Source organism: Rhamphochromis sp. 'chilingali' (assembly GCF_963969265.1).
Source record: "Rhamphochromis sp. 'chilingali' genome assembly, chromosome: 17".
In the NCBI taxonomy this organism is placed as follows: Eukaryota; Metazoa; Chordata; class Actinopteri; order Cichliformes; family Cichlidae; genus Rhamphochromis; species Rhamphochromis sp. 'chilingali'.
The window spans coordinates 34,774,535-34,781,164 of record NC_137944.1 but is presented as its reverse complement, the minus strand read 5'-3'; positions in this window follow the sequence as shown (position 1 = coordinate 34,781,164).

Below are 6,630 nucleotides of genomic sequence, written 5' to 3'. Positions count from 1 at the left end.
TCAGGTTCAACTGAAATAAAAAACGGATTTTTGCAGCTGTAAAATATCTCGTGGAGGCCGGCGGCTGCTGGGAACGAAGGCCTTACAATACGAGCAGGACTCTCAGAGCAGCAGTGATGCAACCGAGAAGCAGCACCCAATTACAGGCTGAACGGTAGCGTTAAAAGGCCAAATTACACAATGACGAATTGCATAAGACTTTCTGAGAATCTGAGGTCATGTGCTGCGCGCGTCCGCGTCGTAGAGCGGCCAGCGAAGACGGGCGCATTACGTAACGGCGTTCCCCCCAAGCCTTGGTTTTCCTGGCCGGTGAGGTGCCAACTCGCTTTATATTTCGAAGGACTTCAGGACTCAGACATGTGATGCTCACTGTACACCGCGGCACAGCTGGGGCAGCGCTGGAACATTTTCAAAGATACACAAGCCGCTTTAAATCCCTGGAGTTTAGGGAATGTAGACAGAGACTTCTCACAGGAGACCTCGCTGGAGCTTTTCCCCGCTCTTTGGTTTTTTTAAATTCATGCCGGGAAGCTTTTCCCAGCCCGTGTTCTGTTTCTCAACAACACCTCGATTCACATTCACACACTTACACTCGATCACACCTGGGAGCTGCAGAGTACAATCACACCCGGCTGCTGAGCGGCCTCGTTGGGGAAGCTGAAGGAAGCGAGGCCTCTGGAGTCCACGCTCCCTCGGCAGGTTTCGTGGCGGGGGGGCAGCTCGAGCAGCCCACCTTACCTGTGAGCTGCAGTTGTAAAGACAGAATAAAAAATAAAATCTGAATGGAAACTAACCCACAACATTCTTCACACCTCTATTTTGAGACATTAATATTTTACTTTAGTCACTTTTTACAAATATCTTGTTGAATATTTCATTTCTTTAACAGATGCTGATAAACCTGAACACAGATCCACAACGCCGCATTCGACCCATCAGGGTCCGGGGTCCGGCTCGGCTGTCATTCACGCCTTCATCCATCTTCTTCCCATCCAGGTCAGGTTGTAGCTGCAGCAGTTGAAGCAGAGATACCCAGACCTCCATCACCTCCTCCAGCCCTTCTGTGAGGACTCTGTCGTATTCGCACGTAGGACTTTCTCTGGCGTTTCCTGGGCCTGGCCCGGGGCCGCCTCCTGGCAGGACGTGCCCAGAGCACTTCTTCCCAGGAGACGTGCCCGGAGCCTGACCACCTCGACGGTTCCTCTGGATGTAGCACCTCTGCTTTGACAGAAACCTCTCATTTCTGAATATTTTCCTCTTTAGCCTGTGGCTGAAGCAAAAGCCACCCTTAATGAGTCGCCAGTGACTCTGTGGATGTTAAAGAGCGCACCTCTGACTCCTGTTTAAATGCATTCATGTTCACTCAGACTAAAGTAAAGTTTTTGCTTAAAACCCTCCAGATAGCCAGATACTTGGAACGGGCGGCTATCAGAGTGTGAGGACTCTGTGAGGTCATTTATGACCCGGATATTTCCTAAAATCACACGTTAAACACGTACAACTGCTTTTGTTCATCTAGAAAGAGAGAGCAGATTTCTCCTGTTTTGGCTTCCTGTTAAATCCAGAATTCAAAATCCTGCTCCTCACATACAAGGTCTTAAATAATCAGGCCCCATCTTATCTTAATGACCTTGTAGTACCATATCACCCTATTAGAGCACTTCGCTCTCGCTCTGCAGGCCTACTTGTTGTTCCTAGAGTATTTAAAAGTAGAATGGGAGGGAGAGCCTTCAGTTTTCAGGCCCCTCTTCTGTGGAACCAGCTTCCAGTTTGGATTCAGGAGACAGACACTATCTCTACTTTCAAGATTAGGCTTCAAACTTTCCTTTTTGCTAAAGCATATAGTTAGGGCTGGACCAGGTGACCCTGAACCCTCCCTCTTACAGGACCAGGGTTCTGGGGCTTTCCCATGATGCACTGACTGTTTATACGGCGTCTCCTTATAGCCTTCACTCTTCTCATTCACCCTCGATCCGGTCGCAGAGCCTAGTTCTGCTGAAGGTTTCCTCCAGTTAAAAAGGAGTTCTTCCTCCCCACTGTTACCAGTCAGGAATCACCTGACTGTTGGGATTTCTGCCCAATCGGATCTTCATCCAACCACCTTGAGGTGACCGTTGTGTGAAGTGGTGGTATGCAAATAAAGCTGACAGGAAGACGTTTTGCAGTGATCAAACAGCTCCAGGCGGTTCGTGAGTCATGTGAGATGAATTCTCCAGTTTGTGCTGTACTGTGTAACATTTTCCCCAGCAACAAAAATTTACATAACAGAGAAAATATATTCCAAAGAGACGCAACAGCGCGCGTTTGTTTTATGTTTATAATGAGGACATGCTTTAGCTCATCTGCACAAGTGCAAAAAGTTAATACCGAGGAAGCGTCTGCTAAACCGCAGCAGCACGCTTCAGTCATTTCAGCGAATGAGCCTTTCATGGGCTCAGAGATGGTTTATGACGCCAAGTGCTGTGCTCATTACTGCCTCTAATCTGACACACCACTCACCTGTGACACTTTAATGTTAACATACAATAAACAGTATATATGATAACAATCTTTCTTTTGCATGAAGCGATACAATATTTCTTTTCAAGGTTTGATCTTCAAGCCGTATTTACTGCTGCGAAGCCAGTAACACCAGTGTTTCAAGTAGAGACTTCATATTTAACCGGTTTCCCACGGGGCCTAAATGCAGCATCAGACACAAAAAAGTCTTTTCTGTAGAAATGTTCGTCTCTTCGATTTATCTGCTGAAAAAACGAGCTGGAAAGCCAAACACTCACGGCACGGTACGAATATTTAGGCACACAAACTGCACACTTCGACACGGCGAGCGCTCCGAGGCCACGGCAGCTTTCAATCCGCTGCGCGCCGCTATCAGGCCGAAATGTGATTCCTCACCTTTATTCTTATTCAGGTTTAATTTTTATTTTTACAGCCCCCTTCATTCTCATTGTGATTCCAAAGGCAGAGCTTATCTTAAATTAACACCAGCGCCGTGATATCCTTTGAGAATACCGACCAGATATTACAGCTTGCCTGGGATGGGCTCTGCGACGTGGAAAACATCCACAATGAGCGCGGTGGAAATGCTAAGCAGGCGGGAGACGCCGCCCTGAATCAGGCCTCGACCGTTTCAAGGCCGCCGACATTTCTCTGCTCAAACAGTTTTCCTGCATCCGCGCAGAGCGGTCACGTGACTTCACCAGATCAGGATTCGGTAACGCTTCGTGATTCGACTGCAGGTCAGGACGTAATTCCTCTGTAATTGAACGGGAGTTTTTTTATTTGAACTTATAATGTGATTATGTTTACCTACACACACAGGTAAACACCAGAATAAAAGGTAAGTCTGGTTTTTACTGGAAACAAAATCATCATACTGGAAGTAAATTTAATTTAATATCGTTTGTTTTTTTCTTTGTTTCCTGTAGAAGACTTAAAATTACTCATGCAGTATATAAAAGTCTTTTTGGTTCAGACTGCTGGTGGTTTGATGGACACTTTGGGCCCCTCTGTAACCCCCAAGCATTATTTAAACACACCAGCCCAGCTTTTACATTACACTGTGTTTTTGTTTATACAATTATAGAGGTAAATATGTATTTTTGTTACGTTTATTACCAAAAAACTGAAAATAAATCAGAGAAAAACCGTTCTGTCAGCATGCGTAGGCCGACTGAGACAAAGGTATACGGGGAACTTAGAGCCAGCGTCTCCTAAAACCTGCTGAAAGACGAGAGACTGTCACAGTTTCATTATGCATATCAAAGTAGCTTATTTTGATTTAAGAACCCAAAACATTATAAACAACCCCTTATAAAAAAGTCATTTCTGCAAATACTAAACTAGATGGAGTTAAATCCGTTGTGTGTATGCGTCCATGCTCAGCACTGTTACTGAGGCCTAGCAAAGGCAGAATAAGACAGCTGCTTACCAGCAAGCCTGAGCGCTTCCTTTTAGGACAGTTTGAAACTGTGAGCACTGACTTTTAGTGCCAGCCTCAAGTGGCCACTAGAGGAACTGCAGCTTCTGTTCAGTCGCGGTGCTAGGCCCTACCAGCTAGCTCACCACTGAAGACCGGTTCAATTCAAAGTTCAACAAACTCCTCGATTAAAGATACGTTTTAAAAAGTAAGGCTTCACAGTCGCAGGCAACCATCTGGCAACCACCAGTAACGAGGGTAAAATATGGAAAAGAGTGTATTCTGCAACTAGTTGGGGAATCGTTGCTGCAAACAAAAGTGCGACACAAACCGGAAACGCAGACCGGCCTTCAAAGTAAGAGTCGTGCCTCACGCTGTGGTGAACTAATTTTAAAAGGTGCAGGTTCAAGTTTGCATGCAAATGTTCTCTAGTCTCGTCACTGCGGCTCGTGAGCGTTTGCAGTCGTCCACAGCCAACCTGTTAGCGACGACGACGATGCCTCATGGTGCAACCTCCAGCAACCACTCACCAACCGGTCCAGTAATGCACATTTTTACCTAGCAACCAGAGGTTACCAGGGGCGCGCCATGTGGCTCAGGCGTAATTATATTAATTATATTAATTTGTTGTACAAAAATAATCTTGATTTTAGGCCATAATCAAGCGGCCCTAATGATCTGGACTAATAAATACTGTTTTTCGGACACTTGGCAGGGCGCTGATGTTGCCTGTGAAGCTGAAATAAAAGGACTTTGTGTGTGTGTGTGTGTGTGCAAACACCAGAGATTATGTGAAAGGCTGGAGCTTTTCCACGCCATCGGCCCTTCTCTGAAGTGGCTGCAGACCATTTCTCCCTCTGTTTTGTTGTAAAGCTGTCAGGATTTCACAATCAGGTGAGTCAGAGCAGAATGCAGCGTCCATATGATGCACGTGCGCCGCTGTTCACTGCATTCAGACCACATCACACAGACACAGTGAGAACAGGGTGTACCCTTTGAAAAAGGCTGTGTTTTATTGAAATACAGCAGACATCAACAGGTTGTTTTGCTGGCCTGGGCGACAGAAACAGAGCTCGAATGCTTTTCAAACAACGCAAAAAAAAAAATATTCATGGCTCTTATTTTCTTTTAACCCGACGGACCCCAGAGACGCCGCCAGCCCACGAACCCAGCTGAGTCAGGACGAGTTCGCGTTTGGGCCGGGAAGGGAAGCGTCTTTGTGGCGTCGAGGACGAAACAAAAACAAGCTGGTGCTCCAAATCAGTTTGGGTTCAAAGATGCTGGTATGTGAAGTTAAAAATCGAACGCGCCTCGAGTGCTGGAGGATTTGAAAGTGTTCAGGCCTGTTTTTGTGCCCAGGGTTGTTGTTAGATAGTAGCAGTAGTAGAAGAAGCAGAACCTCAGTTATGAAGCAGGGCTGGCCTCAACTCCCCTTAAAAACACAATCAGAGCACCTGGTTTTCCCAAAAGTGATGCTTGGCTTTGTAAAGTCTTTTTTTCTCGGTTGATTACAATTTTTTTGTGCATTTTTTTGCAGGAGCGTTGGAGCACTTATCCCTTCATTTGACTTCTTTTCACACGTGAACCAAGATTTAAAAACACAGCTTGAAAGAATGCAGTGAGTTTGATGATTTGCATACGCAAAACTTCCAGAAACTGGATCTGATTCAACTTGTCGAACAGCGGAAGGTTTCTCTGAAACTAAAGTACTTTTGCAGAAGTCACGTCTTGATTGTCTCACGTCTTAAAATTCCTTCGCTGAGCTTCTGAAGTGAGCTGAAAAAGCAGTCAAATGAAGAAGATATCAGCTCTCTACAGCCTATTTTCTACTTTTTCATTCTTGGTTCACATGTGACAGCGACTTGAATTTCAAAACTGAGGACAGCTGGAGACTGAGGACGGATAAACACCCTTGAAGTTTGCTCGACAACAGAGTCTGGATCAGAGCGCAGATTTGCTCTGATAGCAGGAATGACGTGCTCAAAGTCCAGAGTCTAGTTCAGAAAATCTAGTTCTGCAACTCTGATGCAATATCAATATTTCAGAGGTGGAAATATATCAAAGAAAACCAGAAGACTGCATTGCTCTTTAACTTTTGTGCTTGAAACCGGTAAACAGAAAACAACAGAGCCATCATCAGAGCGAACTTCAGGGAAGGTAAAGGAGTTCAGCCTCGACGTCGTCCCCCCACCCCGCCAACATCTGAACCTCACTGCTCTTCAAAACTTGACTGTCGCTGCATAAAAAGCTTTTTTGAGGAAACCAGGCGCTCGCCACGATACAACGGAGCAAGTTTAAACGAAGGAAGGACGGAGCACACCGGTCGCACTGCGCGCCGCTTTGTGTGGTTTGTTCGTCCCCTCGTTGTGACCAGGGCAGTTTTCCCCAAGTTTACGCTCACAGGAAATGACGATTGCAACATTTAATCGCGATTGTCGATTACGTACATTTACAAGCCACCTGGGTGCTGCACACCGCCACTCGTCAGTGTGCGCTAAAAATAAACTAGCATAAATTTGAGACAAACCTCTTTAAGACCGCTAACCTACAAGCCGTCAGTTAGCTTCAAAGGCTTTTTAAGGCTTATTTTAGAGGTGCTTTAATTTTTTATCTGGATTTTTTATGAATCAAACTGCAAAAGTGAACCATGATTGTTGTGCTAGCTGCAGCAAAATTAAAGTTGCTGCTATTAGCAAGCCAGAATGACATCA